The following is a 12,692-nucleotide window of genomic DNA, read 5'->3' on the forward strand; positions in this document are numbered from 1 at the left end:
ATATGATGTGTGTACTAGCTACTACTGATGTGTGTACTAGCTACTGCTGAAGTAAAATAAATTGTAATTCTAATCATCGTCATTATTACGTGTAATTCACCACCTTTTCTGCAAAAGTCAACAGTTTTAGGAGGGATTAAAAGGGACACAATCTAAATTTGAGTAAAAATCAGGGACGTCCCTGAAAAATAGGACAGTTGAGAGGTATCACACACACACTACACGTCTGCTTGTTTCTGATCGCCGACTTTGTTGGTTGCATTTGTGGCAGCATGTGTAATGTACACATGTTATGATAGTGGCAATTTCTACAGGGCAACATTCTGATCTTTGACATTTTGTTTTATATTTCCCATGCTGTTAGCATACTTAGCTCCACCACAGCTCTCAACTGGACAAATCTCACAAGAATCGGTGATTAAACCACAAACACCGGAATACTCAAAATATTGGTACTATTAACTTGAGGCATTGACAGAATAAGAGAATATGGATTAATATGCATTTCTGAAGTAAAAGAGGTCTATAGCTCTTAATTATTATCATTATTTCTTAAGTGTAATTCACCACCTTTTCTCCAAAAGTCATGAGTTCTTAGATGGCTTAACAAGGACAAAGGCAGCACTAAAAGTCAAAATCAGGAATCTCCCTGAAAATCAGAGACAGTTGAGAGATGTGAGCCTCCACATATTTATGGTCCCTGCTTTATACATGTTTCCTAAAACCTTTAACCTTTTAATTTTAGCCAAACGAAATGGAGGAGCAAACAGTGCTGACACCACCAAATACGAAAACCAATAACAAAGCACTGCTGAAAAAACAGACTCGGATCCGGGTCAAGAATAAACTTTACTGAAACAAATAAAAGTAGAATATTAAAACCACATATTCAGATGTAAGAAACAATACATACAATGATCAATATATACAACTTTAACGTTAGAGCGTCAACAGTCCTATGTGTTTTTTTGTTGCACTCGTAACTGCTGGCAGTGCTGGGCAGTCTTCAGACTGGGCGTAATTCAGTTACGGTATTTCGCTTGAGCAGCTTCACATCCAAAATGAGTAACTACTGTCCTAGTACTTTGCTCCCTTATCTTATTCTGCATTAGCACTTGACTTAAGACTAGCCGCAACGTTTGCACCTTGTCAATAGGAAGCCTGCACTGACCATTCAAGCTATCAATCTCTATACCCAGGAAAGCCAATCTGTTCATCAGGCCCTCTGTTTTATCCATCGCTAATGGCACCCTTAACGCCTTGCAAATCTGTTGAAATATATCCAATGCTTGTTGACATTCCCCTATTTCCTCCTTCCCAATGAATAGAAAGTCATCCAAGTAATGAATAACCCTGTCTTCCCCTACCCGCTGTGTCACCAACCAGTGTAGAAAGGAACTGAATTTTTCAAAAGTGGCACATGCTATTGAACAACCTACAGGCATGCATTTATCCATGTAATATTGGCCTTCGAATGCCAAACCTAACCACCCTTGGTCTTTAGAAGCAATGGGTAAAAGTCTGAAAGCAGACTCTATGTCAGCTTTTGCCATAAGGGCCCCTCTTCCCTTCACCTTGACTTTCTTAACCGCTTCATCAAAGGAAGCATAATGCACTGATGTTCTTATCCCATTTATGTAATCATTTACCGAATTCCACTGTGGACAGGATAGGTGGTGAATGAGCCGAAATTCACCTGGCTTCTTTTTAGGTACTACGCCAATAGGAGAAACCTTAAATGCACTTCTTGGTGGGCATGGAAATGGGCCTGCCGGTCTGCCTGCTTCCAATTCCTTATTTATCTTTGCTCTATGTCCGGATGCTCTTCTGCTGACTTCGGGTTCTTAACCATACCTCCTTGCTTCCTACCTTTTGCTGGTATCCTGAAGCCCTTGGTGAACCCCTCTTCTAGCAATGATGCTGCTTCTCTATCTGGATACATTTTGAGCCATTCCCTTAAAATGTCCCCTTTTACCAGAGTTGGGAGATGGAACTGTGTACCCTTTAAAGGGGGGGGTGAGTAAAAATTTTTGTTCTGAGAGATGAAAACAAGCCTTGGTTGGGTGATTTACCTTACCACAAGCCATGCATTGATGCCTAAATCTACATTGAAGCTGATTCCAACACTGACCGAAAATGTACTGATAACACTTCCCAGCACCCCCGTCTGTTCTGCCCCATTGGTTGTCTGTTGTTAAACCAAACTTATAAGTGTTATATCCACTTTGATTAACTGGAAAACCACAATTTGTTATTGCTGCATCTCCGCTAGTATCTAGCCAGCACAAAAGACCCAAATCCATCCATGCCCAAGACCTCTCTGGGTATGACTGCCTCATCCTTCTGTAGTCTTCATCATACTTCAACCATCTGTGGCCCCCTTGAGCAAAGCGCATCGTGGTTACCCTATTAAAGTGCATCCACATGTCTTTTGCTTTGGTAGGACACCTATCACCTAAAATTTGAGCATAAATAGAGTATCTGATCGCCCAGTTTTCCCATGTTCATCTTACTTGTAACCTCCTGTTTTTTTGGCTACTGAATGTTCAACCCTGCCATCCTTATCCCTTTCCTTTTCTTCATCCTCATTGTTCACAATGAAAATATGTCCACATATTCCCCACTTGCAATCTGCTTTTTTACTTTTTCACTTAAATGAAATCCTAGTGGCAAGTCTAATGTAACTGCACCACAGTACAGTATAGTATAGCTCTGAGTCTCCCCTCCCCCCTTCCAGTACAGTCTGGCCATTGTCCCCTTGTCGCCTTAATTTTTCATCATCCTGTTTACCTTTGAGTTGTGCTAACAAGGCTCCCATTTGGTCTAAAATTGCGTTGTTAGCTTGGGGACACCCAACCCTGGCCATGGGGCTCCCCACTGTTATGGCTGGCTCCGAGTCCTCTTCTGTCTGCTTGTTGTCAAGCCCAAACATGTCCCTCACAATACCGTGATGCTGTGAACTCATTTGATTTACCTTGTAGTGTTCGCCAGGCAAAGATTCATAGTACATTAATTCCTCATCTAATATACCTTGGCTTTGTAACCACTGCAAACACTTCTGATCCATAATAGGCATATTCTTACCTTCCCTCTTGCACTTTTTGCAGTGTTTCTTCTTATCCTTATGCTTCTGAGCATTTCCAGCATTCCTGTCCTGACTATCCTCTTTCCCGTTACCTCCGACTAACATTTGGGATCCTGAGCTGGGTCCTGCTTGAGGGTCAGGGTACCCGCAGGTTGAACATTAACTGCTCGAGGCACCTGCCCTGACCCTACTGTCTGGTGAAACAGATCCTCCCACCATGATCTCCCTTTTATGCTCAGCAAGATCTGCATTTGTGTTTGCATTTGAGGATCCATCTAATCAGTGAAAACACAAAACATACATGTTAGCCTACGTCAGTTTTTTTTTTTTTTTTTAATAAGATTGTACCACTAATCTCTCTGCTCTTGCAGAAAACTTTACTGTCATGGGTTAATATCCTAGCTTGAATTAGCTGCTAAATGGAACATTTGCTCATTTAGAAAAGTAGTTTTTTTTATTTTTTTTTTATAAACTAGAATGTGCTATAAATAAGTTTGTGTTCCACCAAAACCAGACTGAGACATAAAATTATACTAAATCACCAGCAATTTGAAGCCTTGCCCTCATACGTAACACTCAAAACCTCTCTGAGGAAATTCTGTGCACTGACCCAGTACCTTCCCCCACCCTCATACCATTATTTTCCTTCTTCCTTATTGAATTGAACACCAGCAAAGAGTAAAATAGTTATAAAACTCCACTACTTAGCCACAAAATCCAGCCACTACTGCTTTCTCCACCACAGTTTAGAAATTAGTTATATTCTGGTAAATTAATAATTAAACCACAAGTACAGCCACAGGGTTAATGTAAGCATGGGCTTTTGTATACTGTGGCTTCCTGCTGACTTCAGCTCGCAGGCCCTGCTATGTGGCTTCTTACAGGCCTTGGCTCACGGGCCCTGCCATGTGACTTACTACAGGCCTCGGCTCAAAGCCCTGCTATGTGGCTTCCTACAGGCCTCAGCTCAGAGGCCTTGCCATGTGGCTTCCTGCAGGGCTCAGCTCATAGGCCATGCCATGCGGCTTCCTGCAGGCCTCAGGTCACAAGCATTCTCAGCTCATGAGCCTGTAGGCCTCAGCTGCCTTGCCACAAAGGCATACCATTTTTTTTATTATTATACTATCAAAGCTTGCTAAAATTCCCATGCCTCATAACCAGGCCATAGAAGGACTATGTACCACCGTCAATATTCTCTTTTGTTACACTTCGACTCAAACAATAAAGACCTGATTAAAAACACTTAAAAACTTTCTTGATACTCTACTGTGGCTTTATTTAATACCTTAATGAGCAATCTTAATTACTAGCCTGTTTTAACATCAACGTAAAAAACCTTTCTAACTAAAAATTGTTATTACATGTAAAACTTTAAATTCATTCACTCCAGCTTCCAAAAAAACACTTACTTGCTTCTGAGCATAATAATATCCTGGGATTCAAACCAGCAAACTGTTCTTACCATGGATAATTCCCTTAAATCCTGCAATTGACCAACAAAGAAGGCTTTTACCTTGTTCTAAGATCACCCACTGTGTTCTAACACTCACTAGAATTCCACAGACAACCTTAATTACTAGCCTGTTTGAAGCATATTGGAAATAAAAATTAACATACTAACATTCCAATCTGTTGCTACAGGCCAAACTTAATACAAAAATTGCCCCAACTTTTCTCTACAAACAACATACTTGCCTGTTAGCATAATATCCTAGGCTTCAAAAACCCCAGCAACTGATCTTACCACAGATAACTTCCTTTAAGGCTGCAATTAAATCAAAAACAAACAAATAAAGCCTTACCTTGTCCTAAGATCACCCACTTAGTTCAAACACTCTCTCAAAATCCACCGACCAGTTGCTCAAAGCTACAAGCTGTCCAGGTAGGGAGCAAAAAGACTGATTTGGTTTGTTCCCAGCCTTTTTCAATCCTTCCTCTAGCCAGCCCATTCCACCTTAACCCTCCTACCTATCCTGGCCCTACCTGTCCCCCCCCCTCCCCTACCCCCCACTGAAACCTGAGTCCGAGCTGATCTGCCTCAGACAAATGGCAGCTTGCTGCGATTTGGCTTGCAAGCTGTTGTTTGCTTCAAGTGGTAGAAGTTTAGATTGCATGGTTCTTAAGGCAGGAGGACGAACATATATTTTCGGTTATGGATGCTTTTTCACTGGATGAAACAAACCAAAGCTCTGACTGCAGTGGAATAAAGTCACACGGTGGCGCCCCGTTCTTGCTGTTACATTTAAGGATTTTTTTTAGTTTCACTTCTGTTTTGTTCACGGCAAATTTTTAGCAGTAGTGGGATTTAACTCAAAGTTGAAAGGCAGGCGGTGTTGATGATTACTATTTATTTAATGCAGGGAAGAATATTCTTTTGGTACAGATTGAAGTAGGTCTGAAGTCTAAAAAAGACAAGAGAAGAAGTTGTAAACTCCTCAGTTCTTCACTGCAAACAGGTTAGACAGAAAAACATCGAAGTGCTTGGTAGTTAAATTGATTCCAAACCTATACATCTCAGCTCACCCATTTGTTAGGATCGCCCCTAATTTTGGTTCACTTTTTGCTCCTTCCTTTCTAAAAGAAAAAAAACGATTTTTGGTACTTTTCCGTTATCGGGGCAACACTTGTAAAGAGTGCTTACAATGTTAGCCCATGCTCGTATATGTAGGCATCCACAGCAAATAAGATTGAGATATACCTGATAAACTTTTAATTTTTTTTGTTATACTTTATGACCACTGAGTTCCTCGTGCCTTTCTGCCGGAATGTTGTTTTCTTTTCTTTCTTACTACAATGTTGGTTTTGTGCTGTAAGGTTAATTTTGAGGCCTAAAACTGTCAATGGGAGGAAGGTAGGAGAATAGCTTGAAAACAGTGTTATAATGGGAGCTTTTCTTCTTTGAAACTATGACCTGTAACTGGTCCTCTGTGGCAAGAGTGCTGAAATTCTACTTTAATTCTGCACAAAAAGGTGAGGAGGTCAATATACGTTTGATGTGTAAGTACTAGATTAAAAGTATGAACATGGTAGTTATTGTCGTTCTGTTTGACACTTGAAATTACAGACACAAGAGTAATGACACGTTCTGCATCGTGTTTATAAGTCTCCGTGCATTCTCAAAACGTTGCGACAAACTCTTTTCTGAAAGACTGCTGTTTTCCATTCTCTAGAAATAATTACGTTTTAGTTTCCACGCTTACAATGCATGTGATATGCCACAGTGTTCTGTATTATGTTTTGTTTGTTTACAAACATCTTAATACTTTTAGGTGAGATTTCTTTATGTTTCATTTGCTCGCTTGTTATGCTGGAAGGAGAAATACTTTACACGTGATTGTTGAGCTGAAAGCCAGTGCCTTCTCATGTCTTTTAACCAGGTGTGTGTAAAACATAGAAATGACATCTCCTTTTTTAAATATTATGCAGTAAAATACTTTTACGCACGTGGTTATATTAACATTAAACCACATGACAAGTGACTGGATTCTGAGCTCAGCATCCGCATAAAAAGTGTTGCCCCGGTAACGGAAACGTACCAGATTTTTTTTTTTTTGAGAAAAGGTAGTGAATTACAGGTGGTAAACACTGATAATCATGATAATAATCAAATACTGATTTTACTTAAACCTTTGTCTTGGAAATTCCTTGTAAAAGCTACCAAACAAACAATGCCTTAGTAACTCAGACTTTGGTCTGGGCTTTTAAAGTAAATAAAGATTTAAAGAAAAATCTCAGTCAACATTTTCCAACCAAATACATACACAAAGGTTAACACTTCTTATGGCACTGCTGAAAAGATCATTTAGCACACACTGTCTAGTCTGTCCCCTTACTTATCCTCAGTGCATCTGATCCATTCTATCAGTCTTTCTTGGTTCTGCCTCTCAGAGGTGCCATTCTTTACAAACCATACACTGCTTTTGAAATCCGTTCCTCCTCCACTGAAACGGCTGCTGATAGAAAAATATGATAGCCTCAAAGTTGTCTATAATTACCATTTTTCATGGTTTCATAACTTTGTTTAATGTTTCAGCTATTTAGCTTAGAAAACCAGACCGTTTGCTAAATCTAAACATGGTAATCTATTTGTTCCTATAGTTACATAAATCATTACTAATAGTTTATTTTTCATTTGAGTTATTTAATTCATAACAAGAAACCTGTCCCCTATCAGCTGCAGCACTACACACTGTTTCATTATACATGGCATTTTTGTATCTTTTCCTGTCCTATGTAGACCATCACTCCTAGCTTATTATACATTTAACTAACCCAACATAACTGGGGTACCACAAGGGTCCATACTTGGACAACCTTCATACCTCAACACATGTTAACTCCATTATCCAATATGCAGATGACACTACCATAATTTCCTCTTCCAGTAACATACAACTGTAACAACTCACCCAAGCCACCTTCACCTCTATAGAGATGTGGCTGAGAGAACCCCAGCTACTTTTAAATCCTAAAAAAACAAAACTCCGGCTTTTCTCAACAAAACCAATCTCATGTGAGTTTAAAATATTCTCACAGGATAACACAGAAATTGAAATAGTTCCCCCAGCTAAGCTTCTAGGTGTAACCATAGATAAACTAACTTTCGAATACCACATCTGCAATAGCATCAAAAACACACACATCAAACTAGGAACACTCTACAGACAAAAAATGTTCTTGGAGAGCTCTACCAGAAAAACCCTTGCCAACACCTATTTGTTTCCCTCACTCTTATATGCAGCCCCCTTGTACACTAATTTACAATCTTCTCTTAAAATCAAGCTCTAATCCTGCTACCATAAAATTGCCAAATTTGCCACAGGTTTCTCCTACCATTCTCACCACTGCCTAGCTCTGAAAGAACTAAATTGGCTCAAACTCACACAACACCTAAGTCTAGTACAGCTGTCTTTTGCACATAAAATGATATATACAGCTGATAGCTGCCAAGCCCTCAAATCTGTCCTAAAACACTACATACCTACAAGAGCCCTCTGCTCTGAAAACAAATTGCTAACAGTCTACATTCCAAACAAAAGAGCTGGCCAGTGCCTATACTCACATGCCACCGTCAAGCTCTGGAACTCTCTGCCAACAGACATTACTACCTTTGAGAGCTTTAACAACTTAAAACACACCATAAAACACATTTTCTATGTCATCAGACCTGCCCTTGCTCTTTCCCTAATATGTGAACTCCATTCAGTCTCTAGGGGCTTTCTTTTCTATCCCTAAAACAGGAATTTCATCTACTAACCACTAGCATATTGGACTAACAGACTTTCCATATTTCTACACCCTTAACGTTCCCATCCTTCTAAGCATCTACTTGCATGTAATGTTCTGATCCTCATTCTTTACCTTACTCCTACCTGATGTATATAAAAAAGTTTGCAATCTACCACTTTACTTTAATTTAGTACATTTTATTATTTTACCTACCTGTCTATACTTATTTTGTATTTATTATTGCATCTATCTCTCTGCACTTATTTAGTATTCCGTTATTATTGTGTGCTTTAATACTTGTTTTTTATCTTGTTCATGTAAATTGTCTTAACTTTCATGTATCATTTGGAGCTTTGTTTCCGAGAGAGTTAAGAGACACTGTCGGTGTCTTTGATTCTAATTGTAATATTGCTATTAATACTATTGACTTACCTGACAAGGATAAAGCCAACAACGGAATGGGTTTGGACTTATTCAACCACGATGTTGGCCATTTTTCTAACGAACACCCGCACAATGTATCCGAGCAGGATTTCACATTTGACTTCAGCCTCAGTAGAGCGCGACGTGAAAAACACCTAACAGGAGCTCGACCGAAGGATATTCTTTCGGTAAAGACCTATGGGCATGGGAAATCTAAAGCCACGTCGGCTCCCAAAGGTACTATTACCCAGACTGTTTTTCACCATTCACCGAGTTTGTGTAGAGCGAAAACTTTTGTAAATCAGGGAAAAGCGGGTCATGAACAGAAAATGAGCATTTGTAACAACAAAGAATGTATTTTTATAGAAGGCAATGAGGATGGATTGATGGAACATTTCTTAGAGGACAGTATTGATTTTTTTGACGCCGAAGTAGATAACATACACAAAAATAAACATTTTAATACTGAGCGGACACACGTGTCTTTGAGGGACTTAATATATGACTTTGGCCGGAAACTTGTGGCTTACAAGAATACTAAGGTAGATTGCAGTTATCTGGCCAGGTGTCTCAAATTAAAGGTAGTACCCAAGGGGTTGAGATTTTTTAAACTACCCCTGGGTACAGAATACGGGTCAGACACCATTAAAGTATTTAATGATCTATTTGATGGTTTTGGTTTTGCTTATATTAAACTACTGATTAAATGTTATGATGAAAAGCTTATTAAATTGACTAAAGAGGTGGAAAGTATGAATTACACCATAACCAACCATATAGATTTTGAATATTGGAAAGAGCTATACAAGAAACAATACACTGTGGCTGACAATAAGATATCAGGAATAGTGGAGAGAAAAAATAGAAAAATTTCACGTGATTTAGAATTATATAAGAACAACAGAGCTTATGTGTGGCCTTCACACAGGACCCTAGATATTAATCGGAACAATCACCACAGTATGAGAAAACCATCCAAAGGTAGTTTTAGGGAAGAAAATTTTCAGGGGGGGAGTTTTTTTCCTGCAAGAAATCCCCAGAAGTATTGACTAAGGACTTGGTGAAACATACAAGTCAATTGCCAGGAACATCTTCACATCTTGATGTTTATTTGTTATACGGTACATCCTTATTGTCACCCCACCATGAGTGTACTTTGAATAGAGTAAGTAACGGGGCCAGTACCAATATTGACTCAAACGGAACAGCTTGCATGGAATATAACATTGACAATCAACGTCCAAACACAATCGTGTATGAAGGGTTTAAAGTATATAACTATACAGAGATAGGGATAGATACTGATTTTGTTAAACTACTGAGTAAGGGGATGAAATTTATTCCCATGACAGGGATGAACTTAGTTGATAATATCAAGGAGGTTAAGATGTACTGTAGAAGGCTCAACTTAGCAGTACAATTTGAGAAAAACACTGATACCAACACCATAAAGGAAGGGAATGTTATTGGTATAGCTGGTACTGACCTCAGGAGGAAAAGTACCTATATTCCTGTGAGTAATCCATCCATACTAAATTATGAAAAAATGGTGTGTAATGACATTTATTGGGTACATAAGAATATCAAGAAGGACAGGATTAAATATGACGACAATCTAACACCACCCGAGAGGGATTGTCTGGAAAAATTTATGTGCAATAGAGACATCAGAATCATGAAGCCCGATAAGGGAGGTGGGGCTGTTGTTTTCTATACTAATGAATATAATGAGGTAATACACAACCTTCTGCATGAGTCAGGAAATTATGAAAATCTATCTTTGAATCAAATAAACATTGGACACAAAAGGATTGACTTGTGTATAGAGGAATATTTGATAGATAACAGGATATCTAATGACACATATACTTTTTTGAAGACTGATCATCCTATTTTGGCTAAAATGGTTGGGATACCCAAGGTCCATAAATCCCTAGACAACCCCCCGTTTCGGCCAATAGTATCCGGATCTAGATCTAAAACCTTCAAGATAGGCCAGTTGATTGATAGATGGCTTAAAAATATTTACGATTCTATTCCTCACATCATGAAAGATTCGTGGAGGTTTTTGGGAGACTTGACTAGGGACAAATGGCAGCCCAACATAATATACCTCACCATAGATATTAAAGATTTATTCTCAAGTATTCCCAAAGATGAGGGTTTGGAGTTCTTCGCCAGCAATTTACGCAAACACTCAGGATTTACCTGGGATAAAATCAATTTGATTTGCGATATGATGGGGCTGGTATTAGATTACAATTTTCTGGCCTTCCAAGGAGAATATTTCAAGCAGACCAGGGGAGTGGCCATGGGAGCGGCTTGCGCTCCCATGTATGCAAACCTGGTCATGCTTGAATGGGAATCGAAGTATGTATTTACTAGTGAATTCTATCCGGACATTTCCCATTATGTTAGATATCTTGATGATATTTTTATATTATGGAATGCATCAGTGGAGAGATTGGATGAATTTATGAAATTTCTTAATTCCACCACAGAATTCCTGAAATTTACTTACAGCTACAGTTGTAGTGAAATTTCTTATTTAGATACACTTATAAGTCACAACGAAGACGGCTTTATTTCCAAAGTATTTAGAAAGCCCACCTTTTCTAATGATTATATTCATTTTACCAGTAATCACCCTCCCCATGTTTTCAAGAACATTTTGAAAGGCCAAAGCATTAGAGAAGCCAGGATGTCCTCCACAATGGCCCTTATGAAGACAGAAGTTGGTAATATTAAAAAACTTTTTTTGGATCGTGGTTATCCTGAAAAGATGGTTACTGAGGTGACTAATTATGTACAGGGTCAGTGGGGACTTAAATATATTCCTATTTTAGGCAATTACTGTTTGGAGAAAGGGAGAGAGAAGGCGAATGTCTTCAGTGGGAGAGTTTGTGTCTTGACGTACACACCACACACACATTTAATTACAGACATTCTTGGTAGACACTGGGAATTGGTGGCTGCTTTGGATATGGAAGAGATTTTAGGCAAATTTCCTAAACATGTTTATAAGACAGCCCCCAATGTCAAACACCTGTTGGAGTGGACAGGTGTAACTAGGTGCAAAGATAAAAGCGAAGGTCACAAAGGAACAACTAAATGTGGTAGATGCAAACAATGCAGGTACATCAACCAGGACAAAGGTTTCAGGCTGGATGACATTAATTGCACCTACATCACAAGTTTGACGGGGAACTGTGATACTAAGGGGGTAGTATACGTGGCTCTATGTAAACGATGTAATGCACACTACATAGGGAAAACGGAAAGGCAGTTGAAGAAGCGGATGTACGAACATCAGTATAGGATACAAAAATGCGACACTAAAAACGCTTTATACAGGCATATTTCTGAGAAAGGTATGGATCACAATTTTCATTTTAGTATTATCGATCAGGTCCATTTTCCTCCTTTCGGAGGAAATTGGAAAATGGAATTGGCCCTTAAAGAAAGTAGATGGCAGATAATCACTGATTCGACTCGGAAACCAGGTTTGAATGACTTTATTAGCATCAAACCATTTTTAGCACTTTCATGATATATGGTTTCCGATTAGGATGGTAGTTTTCATTGCATTTCTTTATGTCATATATACATCATTTTTTGGTTCATATCCAATGTCACACACATTATTGTATTGTAGGACATCAAGTAGCCAAATATGATGTTGAGTATTTGATATCACATATACCCATTGTAATGATTTTATTTATTACTTTTTAGATATTTTTTAGATTTTTTAGATTTTTTAGATACTTATATTATTTATGGTTGATCAATTTTCATTCTTATAGTTATTGGGTCTATACACAATTTTGGAGCATAACAATATATTCAAATCAATAAATTAATTAATTAATTATGTATTTTAATTATGTATTACATATGTATGCAGATGTATTGGCATACATTAGTAACATTATTATGCGTATGTGAGGTTTTA

This window comes from Protopterus annectens, chromosome 9.part0, assembly GCF_019279795.1.
Source record: "Protopterus annectens isolate FY-2018-M chromosome 9.part0, PAN1.0, whole genome shotgun sequence".
Lineage (NCBI taxonomy): Eukaryota > Metazoa > Chordata > Ceratodontiformes > Protopteridae > Protopterus > Protopterus annectens.